This window comes from Cryptomeria japonica, chromosome 2 (assembly GCF_030272615.1).
Source record: "Cryptomeria japonica chromosome 2, Sugi_1.0, whole genome shotgun sequence".
NCBI classification, from domain to species: Eukaryota; Viridiplantae; Streptophyta; class Pinopsida; order Cupressales; family Cupressaceae; genus Cryptomeria; species Cryptomeria japonica.
The window spans coordinates 107,107,889-107,134,729 of record NC_081406.1 but is presented as its reverse complement, the minus strand read 5'-3'; the positions used below and the strand labels follow the sequence as shown (position 1 = coordinate 107,134,729).

The following is a 26,841-nucleotide window of genomic DNA, read 5'->3' as shown; positions in this document are numbered from 1 at the left end:
TAGATAAAGCATTGAAAGCCCAGCTAGATAGAACAACCAAAGAAACAGGGACTGCCCCAAAAGACAGCAAGCAACCCATACAAAGAAAGGGCTAGTAAAACTAGCCCAGACAACCAACTACAAGGGCCCTCAAGATTTGCAATTGGCCTTGTGAGAACAAAGAGTCATATCAAAAAAAGTCTTGGATGTCTTTGAATTCTTCCCTTTAACAATAATCCAACCATCTTCAACTTTAGCTGTCGCAACTGACCAATCCGAAGGGCCCAGCACCGATCTTTCCAGACTGGAAAAAAGAGTGTTAGAAGAGGGAGCAACAGTCGTCGCAGGCACAGGATCACAACCAATAGCAGAAGTTGTGCCAAAACCCTGTGAAGAAGCCAGTGGGGAAAGAGATACCATTGTGGTCACAGAACCGCAACCAACAAGTGGTGTAGAAGTAGTGTCAACACACAGAGAAACCGACGGGGTGAGAGACAGCAAACCATTATCAGTAGAGGGGACATCAACATCCTGTATCATAGCATCTTTAATCTTCGTAGCATCCTTAGTGGCATCTGATGAATCTTTCAAAGAATCTGATCCAACCAAAGTAGAAACCCCAACATCCAATGATTCTTTAGGAGTGTCCAGAGATTTCCTAACCATATAATGTCGGTGAGAGGCCCCCGACCACCATGAGGCCAAAGAGTTTTTCTTCTCAAGCCCACAATTTTCTGCCACATGGCCAATTTTGAAGCATCTACGACACCTGAAAGGAAAACCCTCATAATCCAAGGTCTGGACCCAGCTGCCAAAAGAGGAGTTAATGGCGATTTCAACTGGTAGACCCCTAGAAACATCTAACTCAACCAGAATGCGAGAAAAAGTAGTATGATAAAGCCCATAGCAGTCATTATCCACCATAATGAAGCTCCCAATAGCATCACCAATTTCCTTAAAGAGAGAATCAACCCACAAGTGTAGAGGAAGGTAAGGAAGCCTAACCCAAACCGGAATTTTGTTGAACATCTCTGAAAGGGAGTTAAAATCAAAGTGCCAAGGTTAAGCCAAAAGCGACATATTATCTTTCTCATAGAAAAAACTCAGATGGGTTTTCTTCTATCATTAGCATCCTCAAATTTAGCAACAAAGAAACCTTTAGCCATAGGGAATACGTGAACTTTACCAGAAATGAGGGGATCCCAGTGTTGGGAAATCCATTTACGCAACTTCGGGAGGATGGGCCTGATACCCTTGAATCTACAGATAACACTGTGCTCAGTGAAGAACTTCACATTGTTCTCTATTTCCTGTTCAGACTCCTTATTCGCATTAACAGAAACAACACAGGAGATGGGAATAAACCCTCTCCCAACCCCTCTATATGAAGAAGGAACCCTACCAGATTTTCGATCGGAGTCTAGGCGAGGGCCCCCAACGGCCACCGACGCCCATGAAGGACCATTGGTAGCAACCCCAACCATGCCAATGGGGGGATCATCGGCAAGGGGGTGAGCAGGGGAACAGGCGTGAGAACCAATCGGAGGCAGAGATTTCAAAATCTCCATTGCACGGTATAAGATAAATGTTAAAATAAGAGCCCTTAATATGAAATTAGATGGCTTGGGCGAATGTTACACCTCCAACAAAAATGAAAACTTGTAGTGTCATCTGCTAGCCGAGACCCACAATAAATAGCTTGTTTTTTTCCATGAAATGTGAGATTTTTCAAAGGTTTTAGTGTTCAACAATTGATCCCTTTGTGTTCAATATAAGTTGTATTTTATATAATAATATGTTGTTTTTTTATAACAAATATTTTTTTGTGTTCAACTATTGGTCCTTTGGTCTTGGATATAAAAGTTATAGATAACACACTTATGAATGCTAATAGACATTTGGTCCATTTAAGTTGCATATAAGTTATATTTTACATAAAAATATTATATTGTACTAGAATTACAAATGATACTTTTTTATTCAACTACTAGGGGATTTTAGATTAAGTTTTGGTTGAATCTTTAAAAAGTCATTTTTTGGACACTTCACACTAGACATGTTATTTTGACAAATTGCATGATGAGTCACGTCTTCAAACTTTAATTGTAGATAGTTAAGTGTCCATTTTACATTTCTAAAAAAACCAAAGGTCTTACAATATTCCATGTGACGACTACATGTTGATGAAATTAGCCATCACAACTACTAGTCCCTCTCCCCTAGTGCGTGCTTTGTCATTCTCAATTCAAGAAAACATAGATAACAAATAAAAGAACTAAGAGTTGAATAAATAGAAATGTTTCATTGCTCAACTTAACAAAACATTAGTAACTTATGAATTGCAAGAAATTATTCATACACCATTGAGACAATTAAATAAATAAGTTGTAGTAATGACATATTTATTAGGCTTGACAAATGGATACTTAACAAGTGCGATAATGATTATTGCTCCAAAAACCATTCAATTACAAGAGGCAAAAAAGTTCTAGTAATTGATTGACAATGGTCTTTAATGCTTTGGTTCATTTAATTGTTTGTACCATCGATGGTTGTGTTATATTTGTCACACTACATTATTAACATTGTTTGACTGAATTGCTTCTTTAGTGAATCACAAACTTGATGTAAACAAATACATCAGCAACTGTGATCGATGTTAGCCGACTTTTCCATTAAAAGAGATAAGAACAATATCTTGAAGTCTGAAGTTGATGGTTATTGAAAAGCAACAATTGTGACTATATATGTTTAAGGAAAGAGACAACAACCCAAAAAAAATGAATGATAGAGCACTTGAAATATCAAAAATAGATCACATCAACAAATAATGTAAGGAAGCTATGATGGATTGGGATTTGAAATTTGAAACTCAATCGACATGATTAAGCTTTTTCCATTTTTGCATGGCCATGTTGGTATGAGAAAGAATATAATTCACGATTAAACATTGTGTACCTTGCCTCTGTACTAGAAACCACACAAATTTCTCGTCATAACCATGGTGATGTAGATATTTCACCAAATCCAACTAAATATATTCCTTGAGAATACAAATAGCAGTCACTTACGAGTATTTGTGCACTGTTGTGTAAGTACTAGTGAACATGATAGAGTAGAAAATGAGTTGGAAATGATACTTTACAGACACCTCATCAGATTGTCCAGTTCAGATAGGTGATTTTCAAGAGGGAGATTTTTTTTCCTGTTATCCATGCAACTCTCTAGGTATGCATGGATGCATAATGTCAAAGCATAGCCAAGGCATGTAAATCCCTTTGCAGCATGTCATGCCATCAGGTGTAGGTCCATCGGTACTCCCAGCAAAAAAACTCAAAACATTAGGAAAAATAAATATGCATCCTAACTTTAGAGAGAGGATTAATTAGAAGTTTTTTCCCATTATTTTGAAATGAAAAAATTAAAAACTTCCTAACTTAAAAGTCATGATCCAATCATAAATTAGAGAATCAATATAATAAAATTTGACTGCCAAACATTAGGAAATCGAATAAATTTTTCCTTGACGCTAGTTTCTAGGAAAGATTAGTATCAAAAATTTTACAAAGACATTAGTCTCTGCCTAAAGGTAGGAAAAAACAAAATAGAACTCAATTTTCACTAATAATTTATGTTGACATCACAAACCTGCAAACTGTGCATATCAGTTCTTTTAGCTTGCAAACAAACCTCTAGATGTTGAATCAAATTGTTTGCCCCATGATAAGAATATATATGGACGGATATGCTTGGAAAATGTAAAATCTACAATACAAATATAAGTGTATCAATATATCAATAAAAAGAATCTTGACCCAAGCAAATATAAGTCAATTTGAAACAATGTCATTTGCAAAGGGTATTTAGTGGCAATGGACTAAGGTTTTGAGCAGTTTAGTCATTTTCCTTAAGAATAGTAATACAACTAACAGACTCGCTTAGCAAGTTACATGTGCATCTCGACTTTAGATACAAAGGTATAAAGCTATTTGTACCTATGTTGGCATTGAGCAGATAGAAATGCCCCAAACTTTGAACATCCTTTGAGCTAGCTTTTCCCTAGATGCTACCTCCCAAATTGCAATGTCTTGTAGAAGAAAATAATAATGCTAAGATTTGGCATTTAGAAGAACAATTCATGATAAGTGGGTATTTAAATATGTTACTAGTCTCATTAGTTCTGAGAATTTTGTGGTTGTATATATAGTGTTTTTGGTCTATGGTTGTGTAAATGACATGGCTAAGGTGAAATTTTCTATTTGATGCAATACAATCAACTCTTGCTTGCAATTTTAAAACTCAAACAGAATGCCACAAACACTTCTTTGTTCTCTTATAATACACATAGAATCACCATATAGAAGAAAACAACCATTACTCCATTCAAAGGTTTTTTCACAACCTTACATTAAAACTACAACATTTTATTTCAATTATAATAGATAATATTTATTAACAATTCAATCTACTCTGCTATCATAGCAAAACTCTAATTCTTCTCCAATTCCTCCCATGCACCCTACCTCTGTTATCTCCTTTCAACGCAAGTATATGTTCTTTTCTATGCACCTCCCTTTACTCACCTCACACACTAAATATCTCTTCCTGCGCACTTTTCTCACTCACGCAGTTCTTTACTTGCCACCCCAAATCTCTTTTTTGTTTCCTCCTCTCAGTATGTAGCTCCCCCATACAACTCTTTTTCTGTTTTCATCCACCAAACAAGTCATGGTTGCTCATTCAATCTTTTCACGGTCAAACTTCACATATTGCTGCCCACACACTCCCTTATTTTTCACGCAATACTCCTCTTCCATTCCCTTCCTAATCGCAACACCCAGTAATAAAGAGAGACGCACTGATCCACTCCCACCCGTACTTTCAAAATCATTATATTTGCTAAAATTAGTGTCTTATGGGGATTCCACTCCTCAAGTATTTCAAATTTCTAAATCCTACATGAAGGACAGTTTGAAAATTTAAAATGAGCTTCCCTCCACATAGATGCCCTTGCATCAAATAACATAGCTTCCCTCCACATAGATGCCCTGCATCAAACACCCATGGTAGAAGGAAATGTTTCCAGAGTTTGAACTTAGAAACATCTGTAGATTCTATGCTCGTCTTGGATCCACTTTTTTGCTTTGTTTACTGGCATTTTCCTATTATTCACTTCTTGCAACCTCACAATATCATTCCCTTTAATTCATACGACTCTATTTCTACCCCTCATAAAATTCAAAGTATTGAATTTGACTTCCCACCAACGTAGTCTATCAAAACCAGAATAAACATGTGAATTCATACCTTCTCCTTCAGCAAAACAAATGCCTTCCTTTACTTCCCATGTCGTTTTACCTTTTCCCTCTCTTTCCACCTTGCCTCCTTCATGAAAATTTACTGTTTTAATGCCTTCTAAAAGACATGTCATCGATGCAATTTGATTATCTTCACTCAAAACAACATTAGTACAATGATTATAAGGGTTAATTTGCACATTCTTTAACAAGTAATCTAGCTCACCAATTAGAGGATCCTCATCTTCATTGTTTTTTTTTCGAACAAAAAATCATCAAAAAACTCCTCATTTACCTCCACATCTTCTCTCTCAATTTTTAGTTTCATAAAAAGGAATTACTGCTATAGCAATTTTCTCTATTTATTCATCCTCACTTTCATAAAGGGAAATAGTAAAATCTGACCTTCTGCTGCAACCTTTGTTTTGTCTGAAATCAACTCATTCCATTCTGCTTCAATTTGAATCAACAAAGCATCCTTCGCCACTTCTTCTTGGTTAGTTTTAGCAAAACAAATATGTTCTTGCTTCATATCATCTGAAAACTTGATGTTATTTACTAAACAAACTCTTGCATTGTTGCATACCTTGCAATGGCTTCAACTTTTGTTTGATTCCATCCTTCATCAACGAGTATGTATTAGCGTTCCCATCTTGCACTGCTCTCTTGCCAAATTGCTAAGCTGGTGCAGGAGCACCCTCATGCTCAAAGTGAACCAATTTCTGGTTTTTGTCTTTTTTTGTGATTTTTGATGTAAATAAGGCCATTTTGGACCATTAGTGATCATCTGGAACCATTTGTGTCAATGTTGTCATGACAATTTTTCTTGTCAAGTGAACTTTTTCAAAAGGTTTGTTAAAAGTTGTTAGATGTTAGTTGAGGGTTGGTTGGTGGTTAGAACTTGTTTTTTCAGACATAAATAGGCCTAATTCACATGGCCCAAGGGTTGATAATTTGTATCTTGAAGTTTGAGCAATAAAACACAAGGTTTTCTGTATTTTTTTTCTCACGTTTTTTGCTTCTATTTTGCTTGGTACGGACTGTACCTTCCATTTGGAGATCTGAGACCAGTTGGGTTTGAAAGGGCTATGAATTTGATTGCACGAGAATGACAAAATAGAATATAGAAATTCTGAGTTCATATTAATATAAGCAACAAGGACCAGCTAGCATTATCGATAGGAGATCACTTCTGGTAAAAAGCAGAGTTCAACATATATTGCAAACAAATGAGTCGAAATAGCTTAAACTCCATGGTGTGTTGCTGACATAATCTGGAGATTAGCATTTTAACTATTTCACAATATCTAACTAAAGAGCAATCTGAAGGAATATCATGATTACAAAATATACCCAAAAAAATCATGAAACCACGTAATCATAAAATTCATGAAACACATGATTATATAAAACTTTTAAATTTTTCAAGAGCATTTGTTGAGAAATTTCAATTAGCCCCCTACATAAAATCATTGCCTAAGCAAAAAGGTTCTAGGTAAAGTATCAATCTACATCATAGAAATGCCCAAAACCTATGTTTAAGAAATCTCCAAATGCATGCTCAAAATGAGTGTTCTTTTAAGCAAGTTTGAGTCTTTTGCCTTTTGGTATGGTTTGTGTGCATTTGAATCTAATTTATATACATTTGAAACTAATTTATATGTTATTCAAAATTTATGTGGACTTCTATTGCTTATATATTACATATACTTAAAGTCACATTGTAATATAGGATTATGAAAATTAGTTTTCCAAAATTCATAATAGTTAGTAACTTAGTACTGTTACGAAATGTGATCTTTTTACTGCATAAGCTTTCTATCACCTTGGTGATGGATCACAGTGTGATCCAAAACATTGATGCAAAAAGAACATACACGATCTAAACCAGAAGCAACAGTACGAACTAATATGAGATTATGTTATATAGAACCTTTGTCAACTAAATGAAATATTTTTTGACAGCTGCATGAAACACGTAATGAGGTTTGAAAAGCCTGCAAACTGATGTATGTTGAAAAGCAACAAATGTGACACATACCAAAAAGGGTCAATAAAGGAGAGACACATACCAAAAAAGTGAATCTCTGTGGAAGAAATGTAGTCGAGTAAATTATAATGAGAACATGAAACTTGAAATGGAATCAATAAAAACATTCTATAGATTAAGTTTGTTTTATGCCACCTAGGCTCCATAGAAAAACATGAATCTGAATATATTGTTCAGTCAACTACTTACCCTGCTTTCCATTCTTTACTACCTTGTTGCTTGATTTGACCTGGTCTTTAACAAACTATTTAGCTTCTACAAGATGCAAATATATTTAAAAAATATAAACACTTAAATGCATGTATCTCTTGTAGGTCTAGGCTAACAAGTAGTTTAGTTGAAAGATTTGGCTGAGCAGCTTTGCCTTTTATTGCACCAAATGAAAGGACAAGGACTGACTGAAGATAGTGTTGAGAGAAGAATATTAATTTCTGCACTTCGTTACAGACTAAATACAGCATGCAGATTCCTCTGTATTTTCCCCACCATTCCTCTAGCATTTATTTGTCAGTTTTTTAGCTTTTCTAAGGCTCCTTTCTTCCCTTCGTTGCTGTTTTGGAAGTTAATGGATTTTGTCTAAACCGCTATTTATTAGAGGTGTGGTGTATTATTTTTTTATTATCCATCAAGTCAATAAAATCAGTTTTGTGTTTTCTTTTCCCAAAGGTTAGAAGTTTGTATTAGGCATTTGAATAAGCTGAGATAACAGTGGTTTAGAATTGCTGTAGCTTTAGGAAATTGTTGTCTTTTATTGAAGTTGTTATAATTTGAGGTTAAGGAAGCTGATCGTAGCACTGCAACTGCCAAGAGGAGATCAATATCGCTGTAGCAGACTAACTCATAGACAATGGCATCAAGCAGTACCCTTTCACAGCTCCAATCTCCATTTTCATAGGTAAAAATTATGATTTTTGGGCAATAAAAATAAAAACCTTATTTCGTTCACAAGAATTATGGGAAATTGTGGAAAATGCATATACAGAACCACAATATCAGGCTGCATATCTAGCATTAACAAGAAATCTTAAAAGACGAACTTAAGGAGAATAGAAAAAAATGCAAGAGCTTTAAGTTTTATCCAGCAAGTTGTGGATGAGTCAATCTTTCCTAAAGATTCTAGCAGCAAAAACATCTAAAAGGGCATGGGAAATCCTAGAAACTGCATATCACGGTACAAACAAGGTTTAAAGTTTTGAAGTTACAAACTGTTAGGACAAATTTTGATAGCTTACAAATGACTGATTCAGAGTCTGTTTTCAGATAGGCTTCAATTACTACAAGATGTTACAAGAGAATTTATGTCTAGTGTTCTTATAGCATTGAGGGCCAATACCTCTATGGATGCAAGAGAATTCATACGGTCCAATGCAATAAGGGATTGCAAAGGCGATATCCCTAGATTTATCATAAGTAAAAACCATAGTTACTAGAAGACCCGTCTCCTACCCCTGGAGACCTGTACCCAGAGACGTCTCCGGAAACTTCTTGACGCATAAGGTGCTTTTGGCTGCCATCTCCAAAGTCTCCCGACCCAAAATTGGCATCTCCTCCTAGAAAACTTAGGGCAAAATGCAGTAAAAAGGCAAAAAAATAAAGCAAACAAATAAGATAAACTTGCAGCAAAGCAAAGTCGTAGGGAAATGATTAATAAGGAAAGTTATAGTGATTGGATCTATTGACAATGTAGACTTTTGAGAGGACTGATCTTTTTATTATTGTAATAGTCTAAAGAGAAATTGCATTGACTATTTAGCCGACAATATTGAGTGTGCTCAACATCCATATTACCTTACTTTCACTAAACAATTTAGACTGGCTATGGTATCAACAACATAAGCAATTTTAATTTCATTTTTTGTTCAATTTTAAAGTTAATGTTAAACTTTACCACAGTTCTTGTTTTCAAAGTTCTCTGTCATGATATATTTTTGAAATTATTAAATTTAAAATTATACTTGAAAGAAATTGGTGTCTCCAAGTACCCCCGGACTCCTATTTTTGAAAATTAGTCGTACCAGTCTCCAGAGTCTCCAAGTACCCCCCGTCTCCTATTTTTGAAAATTAGTCATACCCGTCTCCAGTATTAAATTATACTTCAAAAAAAATTGGTGTCTCCAAGTACCCCGTCTCCTGTTTTGAAAACTAGTCGTACCAATCTCCAAAGTCTCCAAGTGGGTCTCCTATTTTTTAAAATTAGTCGTACCAATCTCCAGAGTCTCCAAGTACCCCCGTCTCTTGGTAACCTTGGTAAAAACTATACATGCTTCAAATTGTGCCCCACCTGTAGAGAACCTGTAACTTATTGAGTTTTTAAAATATTATTGAGCTATCTACAAGGTAAAAATGTATGTTTAGAGTCTTAAAGACTTCTACACAGCATGTAAACAAAGTAAGAAAACCCTTACCAGCAGCCCAAGTCAGCTGATTGTTATGGAAAGAGTTAAGGAAAGAGTTTGCCTCCATTGACAAATCTTAAGGTGTATTTGTCACTATAGATGTCCAAGCCGATATGTTATGGAATAACTAGCAGTGTTCTATATTTGGACTCCTTCATTCTTATATGCAGTGAACTGAATGTTTACAGGACACTTGTAACTATAGCAATAACATATTGCTTGGGAAATTAGTTCAGATGCAGTATTTGCATATACCTATGAAGGTGTAAATATTTCAATATCTTGGTGTGGAAAAGTATGGGGCCTGCGTTTATGTCCATGCTAACAGAATCAAATATCTTGCAAACCAATTGCTGCCCATAATAGGATGGCCACACTAAAATATGAAACAGCAATCATACCATAGTATGCTTGTGCTAAAGCTCTAGCAGTAAACAAGCCTCAAGATGCAATGTTTTCCTTACTTCAAAACATTATTGCAAACTGTAGAGCAAAAGAAAGAGAAGTATGTTTTGGAATAACAATAAGTGTCCTATATTTGGATTTCTTCATTCTTATATGCACTGAACTGAATGTTTACAGGACACTTGCAATTATAGCAATAACATATTGCTTGAGAAATTAGATCAAATGCAGTATTTGCATATACCTATGAAGGCATAAATATTTCAATATCTTGGTGTGGAAAAGTATGGCGCCTGCACTTATGTCCATGTTAATAGAATCAAATATCTTGCAAACCAATTGCTGCCCATAATAGGATGGCCACACTAACATGAAATAGCAATCATACCATAGAATGCTTGTGCTAAAGCTCTAGCAGTAAACAAGCCTCGAGATGCAATTTTTTCCTTACTTCAAAGCAATATTGCAAACTGTAGAGCAAAAGAAAGAGAAGCCCATGCTGCAGTTAAGCTGATATTGGAAGGCCACACCACACAAAGCTAATATTTTTCATTCATGAAATTGTTAGGAGTATGCATTGGAACTTATGGTGCACAATATAAGCTAATGTTTTCATGTGAACAAATTGCTACTAATTGTGCTTTGCGAATTATATCATTGTTAACAATGTCCTTTGTTAAAGCATTTCATTGATATCTTTATTTCTCGTGTGTGCACTGTTTGATGTGGTCTCGTGCTATGCCACGATTGTAGTCTATGCACAAAACTTCTCTTAACTTTTCAGAGCATTTTTCTTTCTTTTGCCGAAATGGAGGCTTTCAAACATGATATGGACATTTATCAAAGGATAAATGAAGTGGAGCTTCTCATATGTTACAGTTGCAACTACCCTAGTAGGCACGTATCCAAAATGAGGATGCATGCACAAGAAACATGCACTCTCCTATGTATTATGCTTTGATGGATGTCCATACCTTGATACAGAGCTCACATAATGACAGATGTGTGGTTGTTGCCATAGGTTGTAAAGTCAATCAAGAGGCTAGCTATACCATCCATGTATATAACAGAGACATAAGCATTTTACTTAGTTGAGTGAGGAAAGACTAGCGATCTAGAATTCCTTAGTTATTTACTATTCTTACCCATATCCGGCATAACCATGGTGTCCAATGCCTTCATTTAGCAAATAAGAAGAAAAACATTACTTTGTATAAATAAGTAAAGTGACTAATCATTCCTCGATCTTAGTACAATGTTGGGCAGGGCGGTGAGACATCAAAAATAATCAACCGACTTCACTTGGTACATTTCAGAGCAATTTGGGGTCAAGCAACTTACCTCAATATTAAAAAATCAACAACCAAGTGACTTCACTGCTACATTTCAGAGCGATTTGGGGTCAAGCAATTTACCTGAACGTTTTGCTCAAATTGTGTGATGCAGCCAACAATGCTAATAAGAAAAAAGGGCAGAGTTCGCAGGGAAAATATTACATATACCTAACAGCCTTGAAAAAGAATGTAGTGAGAGGACAAAAAAGGGCAAAATTTGAAGGAGAAACTTTACATAACCCTAATATTAGAGATGTCACCATGCCTCTAGCAAATGGGACTAAAGATGCAGACATGTATCCAAAACGTGGATAGCTAAGGCATGTGAGTTGTTTTATGAGTGTCGGCTAGAGAATGAAGCCCATGATCAACCCAGGCATCTGACAATACAATAAAATACAAACCTTTCTCCATGCAATAATTCTCTCTGCAACTAGCAACCGTCCTACAAACCTTCAAGAGAATGTTTTTGCAAATATGAGATTTACAGGTATGCAAGAATAAAAAATGTGGAAGTATAGCCAAGGCACATGAATTCTTTTGCAGTAGGCCATGCGGTTAGTTGCAGGTCCATGTGAAACGAGAAAATTCAAAAATCCCCAACTTAAAAGGCAGGAGCGAATCATAAATTAGATAAACTGTTTAATAAAATTTGAAGCATTGCCAAGCATTAGAAAGCCGAATAATTTTTTTCTTAACGCTGGTTTCTAGGCATGGTTTATACTGGAAATGTTACATGAAAATATTAATCTACGCCTTAATAAATTAAATAAAAACGAAATTATATCATAAAAATCATTTTGAAAAAGCATTTCAAATAATAGGGGGCGGACATGGTCAATTTCCCTGCTTAGTTTTGTGTTAATTAGAACTAGAAAAATATAGCACAGGGCTAGAAAATAACGATGTTCCTGGAAACAGATCTTAAAAATTTAAGCACAAAGAAAGCAAAACATTAATGTATTACAGTTCGGACAGATTTTGCTTTTAACATCAAAACATGGTAAGAAATGAGAGACCTGGGACACATACCCAGTTACTGTTTTTGATTTTCATTTCCCTGATATATCTATCCATATTAATATAATAAGAAAGCAAAAACATCTGTGTGTCAGTCCAGAGGTCTTTGAATTTATCCGTCTAAATCAAAGGCCTTGCACATCAACTTCACGCCTTCCAATTTTTCTTGGAGTTCAACAACTTCGGCAGAGTCGCTGTCATCCAACCATTTCTCAACATCAGTGAGCGTTGATATGATATGACTTAACAGAGCAGCAAGCATAGAGCCCTCTGCCTTTGCCTTCACTGCCCTAGTTCTCATATTCCAAACATAAAATTCCAGCTCGTTTTCGAAACTTGCTTTTCCTTCGCTTCTTCGTCGTCCTTCCGAAATTTTTCTGCATCAGCTATCATTCTTTCTATCTCTTGAATGCTCAGTCTCGCACCTTCACTAGTAATAATAATCTCTTTTCTTGCGCCGCTTCTCTCCTCGTGGGCCGAAGCTTTCAGAATTCCGTCTGCATCTACTTCAAAGCAAACTTCAATGTTTGGCACTCCAAATCGGGCAGGAGGAATCCCTGTCAATTCGAATTCTCCGAGTAGATTGTTGTCTGCAGCCAAAGTTCTTTCACCTTCGTGAACTGGAAAACTTACAGATATCTGATTGTCATATTCTGTAGTGATGAATGTCTCCATCCGGGCTGGAAGTGGAGTATTTCGCGGAATAACTACTTCCATCGCACCATTTTCTAAGTTAACTCCAAGACTCAAAGGCGTAACATCGACCAAGACTATGTGAACGTTATCCTTGTTCAGCACAGCTGCTTCAAGGGCAGCGCCATAGGCTACCGCTTCGTCAGGATTTACAGCTCTGCACAGCTCCTTCCCATCGAAGAAATCTCCCACCATATCCTGCACCTTCTTTATGCGTGAGGAACCACCTACTAATACAATATCATCGATCTGGCCCTTATTCAACTGGGCATCTTCCAAGCATTTCTTCATAATTTTCATGCATTTCTCAAATAAATCAATGTTCAGCTCTTCGAACTTTGCTCTCCTTATATTTAAGAAAAAATCGTGTCCTTCATAGAGACTGTCAATATCAATTACAGTCTCTACCCTGGAAGACAAACTCCTCTTTGCCCTCTCGCATTCTGAACGCAGTCGCCGAATAGCTTTGGCATTTGCTGATACTTCTGTTTTGTACTTGTTGAACTTTTGCGCACAGTAGCTGAGCATTCTGTTGTCAAAATCTTCACCTCCCAGATGCGCGTCTCCAGCAACGGCTTTCACGTCAAATTTGCCTCTTTTAACTGCAACTATGGAAACATCAAATGTACCTCCACCAAGATCAAATACCAAAATGTTTTTATTCTCTTCTTTGGCTTCGCTGAAGCCGTAGGTTATGGCTGCGGCCGTCGGTTCATTGATTATCCGCATAACATTCAGACCTGCAATTCGGCCAGCGTCTTTAGTCGTCTTCCTCTGGGAATCACTGAAATAGGCAGGAACAGTAATGACAGCATTTTTCACATCACATTTGAGGTACTGTTCAGCTGCAGTTTTCATTTTCATTAATACCATGGATGAAATTTCCTCTGGCGCAAAAAGCTTCTTCTCACCCTTGTAACTCACTTCAACCATTGGCTTGTCATTTTGCTGCAAGACGACAGTGAAAGGCCATAGTTTCTTGTCGCCCTGCACAGAGGAATCTGTAAATCGCCTTCCAATAAGTCTTTTCACATCGAAGACGGTGTTAAGAGGATTAGAAGAAATTTTGAACTTGGCAGCGTCTCCGATAAGCCTCTCTTTGGGAGTGAAAGCAACCATAGAAGGAGTAGTTCTGTTACCTTGATCATTAACAATGATTTCCACTCTGTCGTGCCGCCATACTCCCACTGCCCACACAGCTATAAGTTGATCCCAGATCAATGCCAATGGCTTTCTCTTTTCCCTTCCCTTCCATTGGCGTGCTTACACTCACTATATTTTGTAATTGAATGACCTGTTAAAACGCCTCTGAAAGTCCTGTATTACCTTCGGAAATTGAGGGCAATATATGAAAAGCGGCAGTGAAATGGAATGGGTAATAAGAAACTCACAGCCGTAAATGAAGATCTCCGCAAACCGTCCCTGCAAATCGATTGGAGCCGTATTCAACTATTGGGTTCTTTCTTCTAGTTATGCTCAATTCATTGAGCTTCTGTAGGGATAGTTGAATCCAGTTAAAAGTTTAGTCGGTATGTAAACAGCCCCAAAAAAGGTGAGATCAATAGACATGCAAAAGGGGCCTAATATTTGTGGAGCTGTATCATATGATTGGTTGCTTTTTACAACAAAGGTATATTTCATTCAATTAGGTACTCATCAGGCCTGGAATTTGACAGTCACCCCTTCTTGAATTTTTGATGACGGTTTAGTCATTTCAATGCCTTTCATAATTTGACGCTCACCCCTTCCTGAATTTTTTGATGGTTTAGTCATTTCAATGCCTCTCATTTGACGTTTTAAGAAAAATATTAACTCTCAAAAAATATAAAGGTAGAAGATTGAAGCAGACCAAAATGTAATGCACATCTTTCTAAATTAGTAATATATGCAAAAATCTTAAATTTACTAAATACATTTCTAAATTAATACACTAATATATATTATATAATAACATTAAATGATAATCAATTAATAATTACTAATTTAGTAATAATAAATATTAAAATTTTAAAATTATATATATTATGATAAGTTTCTATAACAATCTTATTAAAGATATATAAAAAATTAAATTGACTAAGTTTTTAAATTCATATATAAAAAAATAGAATATATTATAAAAATTCATATTAAAATATTTTATCAATTATATTCTATCATTTCAATTATGACAAGTTTTTAAATTCATATAAAAAATAGAACTATTCTAAAAAATCATATTAAAACATTATAAAATTAGAAACAACTACATCCTTCCATTTCAAAATATTCTAAATAAATTTGTATTTTTATAATAAACATTCTAAAAAATATATATCAATATTATAAATTATAATATTCTATGATATATATTACCTACTATATTTTTTTACGGTTTATTTATAATTTGAAGTGTCATCTATATGGTTTTAGAAAAAAATAGCATGTCAATGTATGTCAACTTCCAAGCCTTATACTCATCATAAGCAATAACAACTTTAAAGTCACAACTATTGGTACAATGTTGTACAAAAATTGGACATTAAATCAAACATGTATGGAATATTAAATCAACAACTTCTATCACAAGAATTGGAATTTGTTCAACTACTAGGTCCTCTCCCCTATGATGTATATATATTTTTATATTGTTTTAATGATAGAAATTTATAGTTTTTATAGATTCTTTACTTAATTTTTTATTTTATAATTTAATTATTTTATAAGTTAACATATTTTTTATTTTTTTAAATAAATTTATATATTTATTGTAATTTTCATTTTCATTTATGTTTTTATTCATTTAAAATGTGAAATGTAAATTAAAATATACAATCTAATATTAAATATAAATTATTTAATTTAATTTAAAGTGTAGAGTTAAATATAAAATATTCATCATAATGTTAATATAAAATGTAAAGTTTAATATATAATAGAAAATATAAAACTCATTGTTAAATCTTAAATCTAAATTATAAATTTTTTAAATTTTTAAAAATTAGATAAATTATTGATATATAATTTCAACATAATGTAAATTCACTATAAGTAAAATATAATATAATTCAAAAGTGCATAAAGTTTATTATAATATAAAGTATATAGAAAACATAATTTGATTTATAATATATAATTAAATGTAGAATATGCTTTATGGGTTGGGGACCTAGCTCGATTGGTGAGAGCTTTCATTGATGAAGCATGAGGTCACGAGGTCTAGTTTCCCCTAGCCCACGTGGTACCGAAGGAAGTGTTGTATTAGCATCACCAGTCGCAATCTAAAAAAAATGTAAGTAAAAATTATAAATTAAGAAAATGGAGAGACGACTTTGCAATTGGTTCGTGTATTCACGGACAAGTGTTGCGTTGGAGGGGTTTGACCCGGGTTATGGGGGAGGTTGTATGTCCTCCTCCATGCAAGTAAGCCCTAACCTTTCCCTGTTATTTCTTTGGATTTAATTCGGTTGCTTATGTGGCTTGTCTTCCATCCAGGCTCGCATGTGAGGGTTTAATGATCCACGATGGATGGTTCTTCGGTCGGCAAGGCAATGAATAACGAGGGCTCGTCCTCTTTCCTTGATGTAGCCACTGCAAACAAGAAAAAATCATTTAAAGTGGCTTTGGTTGATGCTCCATTTTTTGTTCCTTGCAAGCCCAAGTTTGAGGTTAGGAGCTCTTATGTAACAGAAGGTAATGGCGACGAAGGAGGAAGAGGTGAGTATTCTTCCTTTCCCCTTCCTACTCTATCCATTGTTCGTAATGATGTTATGGTTAAAGCAAATGATAATGAGAAATCTAGATTAAAGGGTATTGCTATATTCTTGGTGATCGTGGACACTGCTAAATGCTCAGCTTGCAAATTTTTAGATGAATGGTTCAAAAACATATGGGTGGATAAATTAGGGTTCCATTTTTCATTTTGTGGAATGATTCAATAGGGTTTATTTGTTTTTTTTTTTTAAGATGTCAAATCTTAGGTGATGGTTGTCCAAAAACAATTCTGGTCCATAAGGAATTGCACATTTAGGGCTCCTAAATGGTCTCATGATGTAGTTATGAGATTCTTGCTTTTATCTTGCCCTAGAGATGGGTCGTTGTTAATAATTTGCCTCCAGTTTTGTGAAATTTCATTCCGCGATTGCTTGAGCCCGTTGGGAGAGTGATTAGGGTTGATAACTCACAATCTTGCATTCCCCATTTGAATGTTCAAGTTCTAATCTAATTAATCTAGGCCGAGACATACCCAAGTTTATCGAAATTAATATTGATAACAATCCAATGTCATGTCTGATCAAAACCCTGGGTGGTATTACTGCATGTTTTTATGCAGACATGATGGGCATATTCGAAAGAATTGCCCTATTTTGACCTCCCGTAAACCTTTTGATACCCCCAAAAAGTTTGAAAATCTTCACTCTATGAAAAATAATGGAGATATTACACATCCTCCATCTTCAGATGCTAAATTTTCTCAAGCCCCTTTGACAGAGAAGATCAATTCTCTCAATAGAGCTATCAAGGATGTGGTTTCGACCCTAGTGGTGGAGTTCCCGGTGTTAAATGCATCTGCCAATTTTGGGGCTTTTATTGTTGATGCCCCACATGCACTAGGCTATTGTTGTGGCTCTTACCTAAATTAGTGATTCTCAGACTAGTGGTTTTGAGCAATTTGTGCTTCCTAGGTCACATAAGATTAGGACGAAGAATGTCTAGCAATTGGCTCTTAAAAAGATTAAAGCTACTATGGCCACTAGTAAGGGCATGAGTATTACCCTTCAAGACACCCCTATTAATTGCCCTAATTATTTTCCTATGGATGATAAATCTTATGCCTCCTTGCCTGAGACTAGGTTGGTTGATGCTGATAGAAATTCACTTGTCAAGTCTATCGTTAAGGGTTTTGAGGAAAAAGGGAAACGTGATTGGGTTAGAAGGATTTCTCCCCTAGAGAGTTTAGACCCCCTGAAGCTCTCTAATAATTTTGATATTCTCTTACAATCTCACTCTAAGAATCCCAGGGTTGATGAGGTTATCAAGGATCTACCTCTTTGGAATGAGAATCATCCCTCTCTAGCCCCTTAGGTTGTTGCTAGCCCTACTCTTAGATCCACTACTCTCCATGTTCTACCTAATAGTGATAGTGCTTTCTTTGACATTGTTACTATTGATCCTACTAGTAGAGTCTCGAGCCCTAATAGGGCCCATGGCCTTGCTATTATCCCTTATGATGGTAAGAAGATGAGAATTTGTGAGGATGTCATATATGTTTAAGACTTAGAGTCAAATATGGAAGTAGGATCAATCTGTAGCAACTTGAGCACTAATGGGGAGGAATCTATAGAGCATGTTAATTATGTGGAATCTATTCTAGATAGAATTGAAGTCCTAGTGTTTGGTGGTAATGGTAAATTCAGCAGTGTTAGGCAGAAGAGAGGAAGGCAAAAAGGCAAACAATCTCCCTTGCCTAAGAAACTTGATTCTAGAAAGGAACTACCTAAGTGTTTTAGCAGCTTTATGGCTACTAAGAACCCCAATGCATAACTTTTGTTCATGATGTTGAAGTGCATCTCTTGGAATATTCGGGGTCTTAAATCCCCTGACAGGAAATATATGGTCAAAAGGTTTCTTAACCAACATAACAACACTAGCATAGTGATGCTTCAAGAAGCTAAAGCGATTAATTTTACCTTAGAAATTAATCTGAAATTCATTTGGAAGGATGTTGTACAAATCTCCTCCAAGTATGGCAGAGGGAAGGGTGGTGTTGTTTTGTTGATCAATGGAAAACGAAAGGACTTGATTTTGGATAGGTTCCTCACCATGTAACAAGGTTGTATGGGCAACTGTTAATTTGCACAACACTACAATTGGTATATGTTCAATCTATGCTTCCAATGACTACAAAGAGAGAACTGAATTGTGGAGGTGGTTATGTACTCTCCTAGACATCCCCTAGATACTTGGAGGGGATTTTATTATTATTGAACATCCTGAAGATAAGCTTGGGGGAATTAATATGGAATGGAAGGGTGGGGAAAAATTAAACTAGGTAAGGATGAAGAATAAAATGAGGTTATTTGACGCTCTGGAAGGTTTGAAAAAAGAGCTTGGGGGTATTTGGTTCACTTGGTGTAATTTCCAGCAAGGTCATAAGAGGATATATTATAGGCTAGATAGATTCTATGCAAACAAAGATGCTTTTTGAACCTTCATATAGGATGATAAGGGAGTCTTAGTAAAAGTATGCCCCTATACATTATATGATCACCATCCACTTATTACTCAAATCTGTCTGAAAGACAATACTATGACAAAGGCAAAGAGGGAAGAAAAATTTATATTGAATACTAGGTTTCTAGAGGATCAAGATGTATTAACTACCATATATATGATTAGGCAAATCAATAAGTGGAATTTTCATACCTACTTTATCATTGATAAATGGAATCAGAATGTGGAGAGTTGGAAGCTATTGTTAGAAATTGTGGGGAAAAAGAAAGCCAAACACAATAGGAAGCTTGAAAAGGATCTGGTTGATAAGCTAAAGGAGTTGGAGGCCCAGGCCCAAAGAGATCCATCCAATTTTAAAAGGTGCTCTCAATATTTGGCACATTATAGAAACTTACTGAGGAATATTCTACAGGAAACAAGATCCAAGGAACAAAGATTAGGGATAGAAGGAATTGGTTACAACAAGGGGATAAAGGATTTAAATATTTTTTCAACATGTTAAAACAAAAGGAATACAAGGAGAGAATTGATAGATTTTGGGATGAAGGGAAGGATGTGGTAGATGGTGAAGATGTATTAAAGCTACATTTTTTCATTACCATTACTTTTCATCTCTAAGGATAAATCAACTTCCTGTGCCTAAGCTAGGGAAAGGCGCGTGAATCTTATTCCAAGAAAAATTTATGTTGAAAATTCAATCTCTCTTAAGAAGCCAATTTCTCTTAAGAAAGTACATAACATCCTAAAAAAATTTCAACCGCATTTGGGTCTTTGCTTTAGTGTTTGTGCTCCTCAGCCTGATTGAAGACTTGATTATGCTCACACATGTCAAAAACTTCATTCAACTCAGTGATGCACCTAGCTACCACCTTGATCCTACCCCAAATTAGGGTAGGACCAAGGCATGATGCTCTGGTGCCCCTTAATGGGGACCTATCCTTGGGACCCTCCCCCTGACCTATCTCAAACTTGAAATGGGAAAACCCCTCTATGTCGGCTCATGTCGGAAAATTAATCAATTAATCCTACGAGCAAGTATATAAGAGAGATTTTCCCTCTCATTTGATAGATAATGAAATTTAATCAAGCATCTGAGAATTTGAGAGATCAAGCATTCAAGAGCAATTAAGCATTTTCAGTCATCCTTCAAGCTTTGGAGCAGCAATAGAGTCAAGATTTCAAGCATTGAAGAGGAGACATCATTATAATTCATGAAATCATAATTCCATGTGGAGGCAAGCAAAACTTCACAATGAGGTATAAGGATTTCATTTTCAGTCAATTCAGTGTCCCCTCAAAGAGGAGGATTTCTACTTTTAGTCATTTCAATTACATTATTTCAACCACTTGGCTAATTCCAAAATCAGGGTTTGACCTAAAGGCAAACCCTTATTCCCAACACATTTCCTTTTCCTTCTATGTGTAAGAAGTAGGTGCGTAGTTATACTTCTGGAATTAAGCTTTATTCGCAAAAACGAAAAAACCCTTTTTGACACGTGGAAAGTTCAGAGGACTGAGAGGGGGGCGATCTGGTCCAGACACACGATCCCTGCAAATTTTGGCAGATTTCACAAAGTAGCTCCAAATCATCTCAAAATTCTCAGATCCAGGTGCACAACGAAATCTTGAATATGTAGCTCATTGTTTTCTCATATTTATCTTCATTTCCAACACTTAGTCTTAATTCAACTAGTCAACTTACAAAAGAGGGTCAAACACATTCCATTCCAATTTGTATACTTAGTATTCAGTCTTAATCTGATTAGTGACTGAATCTAGTAGATTTATCCCCTCTTTTGAATGTAAAGTCCTCCAAGAGAAAATTAACTTAGTGATTTCTCCTTTCCACATGGTGAATCCACTAAGCTCCAGATTTTCCACTTTACATTTTGGTGAACCTGACTTCTTACACCCTTAATTCTAATTTTTGTTTTCAGATTTGAGTATATGCAATTTAAAATCCAAATTTTCAATTACAAGTTTAAATTTTTTGCAATTTTTAAAAATTTAGAGGTTAAATTCACAAAAAACCCTAATTTTTCAGATTCAAAATTAAGTTTGTGATTTGACTAAATTGGATTGATTGTTTCAAAACTGATAACTTTTCAATTTTACAATTCAAGTTTTCATTTATATGTTCAATTTTCAAAAAAAATTAAAATTAAGTGGTTAAATAAAAAAACCCAATTTTTTAACTTTAAAATTGAACTTGTGGATTATGTAGATCTTTGAATTAATTTTCAAATTTGAATCCTTGTTTCAATTTCAAAATTTACTTTCCCACCTTACAACATTATTTTTTAAAATTAAGTGATCTATGCAACAAACCCTAATTTTTAAATTTAAATTAAGCTTGTGCAATTTCAAAATTTTCTTTAAGCATTTAATTGACTCAATTAAATCTAAAGCATATTTTTGTACTCCTAAATATCATAAAATTTGGCCCTTAAGTGTGCCCTTTTTGTTATTCTTTCAATTAATCACCTTCTCAAACATCCCAAGTGTGTCTTATTTCGACCTTCAAGACCTATTTTCGCATATCTAGACATCTCCAATTCCCATATCTTTCTAGAATTTGCATTAAAATCACAATATCTTCCTCATAGGGGCTTCACTGGCTAGGCAATATTATATCACATGCATTCATATTGGTGGGTTTAATATCCCAAAAATGGTGGTGCAATATATTGCCTATCAGTGAAAATAGGGGGATTTTTAATTTCAGCTATGAAAATACAATATTTGGTGAAATAGGGGGGCTTTTAATTCGGGTTGTGTAATGGGAGAGGGTGACAAAAAAGGAGTTTAGGGCAATATTTTTTGAAAATAGGGGGGTTATTTAGTATGCCATGAACACACATGCTATAACCCAGGTTCACTAAGTGAAGCCCCCGTGATCTTCCTTCCCTAAAAATTTGGTAAAAAGTTGGTCGGACCAAGTAGCTACCTACTTGGTTCCTACTTTTTCCCCCCAAATTTTGGGAACCTATTTTGATTGTATTTTACTACTCAATTCCAGAGATTTGTGAAATTTTAATGATTTTAGGTCACCCTAAGGTCGAAAACAAATCTGAATTTCAACATTTACAGTTTCACTTTAAATTTTAAAATTAAATGGTTAATTACATAAACCCTAATTTTAAAAATTAAATTGATTCCTTCAATATTTCAACATTCCAAAATTTTTAAATTAAGAGGTTAGATTTGGACAACCCTAATTTTTATTTTGATCTTCCCTTCTTTCAAAATTTTTAAAATTAAGAGGTCATTTTCAGCCCTAATTTTAAATTTCTATCTTCTAAGGGATAATTTTAAATTAAGAGGTTATTTATGCAAAGCCCTAATTTTAAATTTCTATCTTCTAAGGGATAATTTTAAATTAAGAGGTTATTTTGGCAAAGCCCTAATTTTAAATTTCTATCTTCTAAGGGATAATTTTAAATTAAGAGGTTATTTTAGCAAAGCCCTAATTTTAAATTTTAAATTCCTAGGGGATTACATTATTACTCTTGATTTTTTCAATCATTTTTCCTAGAATTTTGCATTATAAAAATCAAATTTCCAATTTCCCTCCCTTAGTGCATGAGTTTTGCTACTATTAGTCCTACCTAAAGTATCCTCGTAAGGAGAAGTTGTAGACTTAAGGCCGCCCAAGGTTTAAATACTGAGGAAATGGAGCCTAATTTGCCTAGCATTTTCAATGAGGATATTGGTGGTGCTTCCAATTCTACAGATATTCTTGTTTATCCTCTTGATAATTCTCATAATGAGGAGGAGTCATTAACTAGGGTATCCGTTGACCAATTAGTGAAGATGGATAATCAATTTGACAACCTTCAATAATGGATGAGTCAAGAATACTTGGAAAGTGAAGCTCTCCCATTGATTGAAGGATTAAAAAGAATGATTCAAAGTGATAAACATGGTGTTGATATCTTACGTGGTATTTCTCATATTGTTGATTCTAATATCATGGCTATGAAGAATTGTACTGAAAACCTAGGTTATACACAAGCTCCTAGTCACGTTAATCATTCCATTCCTTTAACAACTCCTATGGCTAGTGTTCCTACCTTCACATCAAACATCATGGCTACCTTTGCACAAAATTTCATACCTACAAATGTTGGTCATGGGGGCAATACCTCTGTTAGGGTTTCAAGCAAATCCGAAGCAAATATGAACTAACAATTATATGCAGATTTAAATACAAAAGATAAAGAAATAAAACATGACACAAATAACACAAAGATTTAACGTGGTTCACCCAAAATGGGTTTCGTCCACCATACACAGTCGTCCAATCTTTCTTATTATCCAGCAAAAACAGTACATCAACCTTACAATGCCTTAAGCATCTTAGCCGCTTACAACATGCATTTTTAGGGCAACAAACAAAGTTGGCCTTTTTAGGGTTTTATTACAATGTCGGTTTTCATCAACGAAAAAATGGCAAAAAAAAATTTCTCAGGGGCTCCCGTCCCCAAACCCTCGCTTTTCTCAAGGGTTGCCACCCCTGACCGGGACCCGACCCGGCCCTGGACCTCGGCGAGGATACGTGCTGAGTGTACAGTACTTTGCTGATCAGTCGCCACATTTCAACAATCTCCCACTTGGAAACTAATCCGGCTCCACACTGAACAATCTCCCACTTGGAGACTGATACTACACGACACCAGTGTACATGCAACATCCGTTGGATAAAACACTAAGACTCGACTGGTATAAATTCCACAATTATCAATCAAGAAGACCAACAGAAACTGATGAAGAAATCAACTTCTCCTGTGGAACTACCTTTGTGAACATATCAGCAAGATTCTCACTTGTCTGAATCTTCTCAAGCCGTAACTGACCCTCATCCAAAACAGTCCAGATGAAGTGGTACCTGAGCTGAATGTGCTTTGTCCTTGAATGAAAAGCAGAGTTCTTCGCAAGATGAATGGCACTCTGGCTATTAGTATACAATGGGCTATCCTCTTGTGTTTGACCCAATTCCTCCAGAAAACATTGCAACCAAATCATCTCCTTGCTGGCTTCTATAGCAGCAACATACTCAGCTTCAGTGGTTGAAAGTACAACAACCTTTTGCAGCCTAGAAATCCAATTGACTGCAGTTCCCCCTATAGTAAAAACATACCCTGTAGTACTCCTTCGTGAATCAATATCACCCGCTAGATCAAAGTCAACAAATCCACTTAGAGCAGCATTAGATCCTTTGAAACATAATGCCTTCATAGTAGTTCCTTTCAAATACCAAAGAATCCATTTCACAACATTCCAATGTTCCATACCCGGATTACTCATAAACCTGCTCACAACTCCCACTGCATGTGCAATATCTGGCCTTGTGCATACCATTGCATACATCAGACTACCAACAGTTGATGATTACGGGATGTTAGACATTTTATTAACCTCTTCCTATGCCTTTGGGCACATCTCCTTAGTCAATTTGAAATGACTAGCCAAAGGTGTACTAATTGCTTTTGCATCCTGCATGTTAAATCTTTTCAATGCCTTCTTTATATACTCACTTTGGGACAAATTCAAGGTTCTATTTTTCTTGTCCCGTGTAATCCTCATACTGAGAATTTTCTTAGCTGCACCCAAATCCTTCATAGCAAATGACCTGGCTAATTTCTATTTAAGATCATTTATATGTTGCATGTTAGACCCAGTGACAAGCATGTCATCAACATAAAGCAATAGGATAATATAACTGCCATTATCAAATCTCTTAAAATATACACAATGATCAGAATGACATCTATGATAACCATGTTCAGCCATGAAACTATCAAATTTTAAATACCATTGTCGGGGTGCTTGCTTTAGGCTATACAGACTTTTCTTCAACCTGCACACCAAGTTCTCCTTACCTTTGACCTCATATCCCTGTGGTTGCAACATGTAAATTTCCTCCTCCAAATCTCCATGGAGAAAAGTTGTTTTAACATCTAATTGTTCAAGATGTAAATCATCTCCAGCCACAAGACTAAATATAGTTCTAATTGAAGTCATTTTTACAACTGGAGAAAATATTTCATCATAATCTATACCCTTTTTCTGTGCAAAACCTTTTACCACAAGTCTGGCCTTATATCTTTTCTGACCTCCTTCCTCCTCCTTCAGCCGATAAACCCAGTTGTTAGGCAAGACTCTTTTTTCTGCAGGTAAAGGGACTAAGTCCCAAGTCTTATTTTTCATCAAGGAGTCCATCTCCTCTTTCATGCGTAGCTCCCACTATTGTTTGGCATCTACCTGCATTGCTTCTTCATATTCTTCTGGTTCACCAGAATCCGTTAATAAAATAGAATACAAAGAAGGAGAAAATCTTTCAAGGGGTCTACTTGTCCTCGTAGAACGTCTAACACTTGTAGGAGTTTGTGGGACAATTTGTTGTTGCAGAGCATCAGGTACATGTGGCATTTCATTTTCAGGAATCTCATCCAACACCACATATTCTTGTTTGTCTTGTTCATGCTTCTTTTCCTACATCTGTTCTTTATACATAACCTTCTCATTGAATATAACATCTCTACTTCTAATTATTTTCTTATTTTCAAAATCCCATAACCGATAGCCATATTCATCTATCCCATATCCACTGAAGGTACATTTCTAAGATTTAGCATCAAGCTTGGTTCTGTTTTCTTTATCAACATGGACAAAATCTTCAAACCAAAAGTTTTTAGAAAAGAATAATTTACCTTTTTACCAGTCCATGCCTCCTCTGGAATACCACCATCCAAAGGGGTTGAAGGTCCTCTATTTATCAAATAGACAGCAGTATGTACAGCATCTGCCCAAAAATGTAAAGGCAATCCAGCATGCAATCTCATGCTCCTCGCACGTTCCATGATTTTCCTATTCATTCTCTCTGACACACCATTTTCCTGTGGAGTTCCTGGAACTGTCTTCTGCTTTTGAATCCCATTTAAGGAGCAGTATTCTTCAAATGCTTTGTTGTATTACTCACCTCCATTATCCGATCTGAGACACTTCAACTTTTTTCTTGTCTCATTCTCAACCAAAGCTTTCCATTTCTTAAAAGTTTAAAAAACATCTGATTTTTGTTTTAGAAAATATATCCATATTTTTCTGGTTGAGTCATCAATAAAAATAACATAATAACAAAAGCCACCAAGAGATGATACCTGAGCCAGTCCCCATACATCTGAATGTACAAGCTCTAACTTCTCACTCTTCTTCTCTTTCCTAACCTTGAGAAATCTGACTCTTTTCTGTTTACCATAAACATAGTTTTCACAGTTCACTTTAAATCAATCTTCTTTAGTCCTGGTAATAGATTTTTGGAGTGAAGGGTTTTCATCCCTTTCTCACTAATGTGCCCAAGCCTATGGTGCCACATTATCGAATCTATTCTTGCAACATTTATTGTTGTTGTCCCTGCAGTAACTTTATCCGTAGCAGCTAAGGTAGAGTAAGTG

The 26,841-nt window shown here is 35.5% G+C and overlaps 1 pseudogene; it reads right to left on the bottom strand.

The window, feature by feature from the left end:
• Positions 1-12,455: 12,455 nt before the first annotated feature.
• On the bottom strand, positions 12,456-14,429 carry LOC131873444 (heat shock cognate 70 kDa protein-like; annotated as a pseudogene).
• Positions 14,430-26,841: the final 12,412 nt, after the last annotated feature.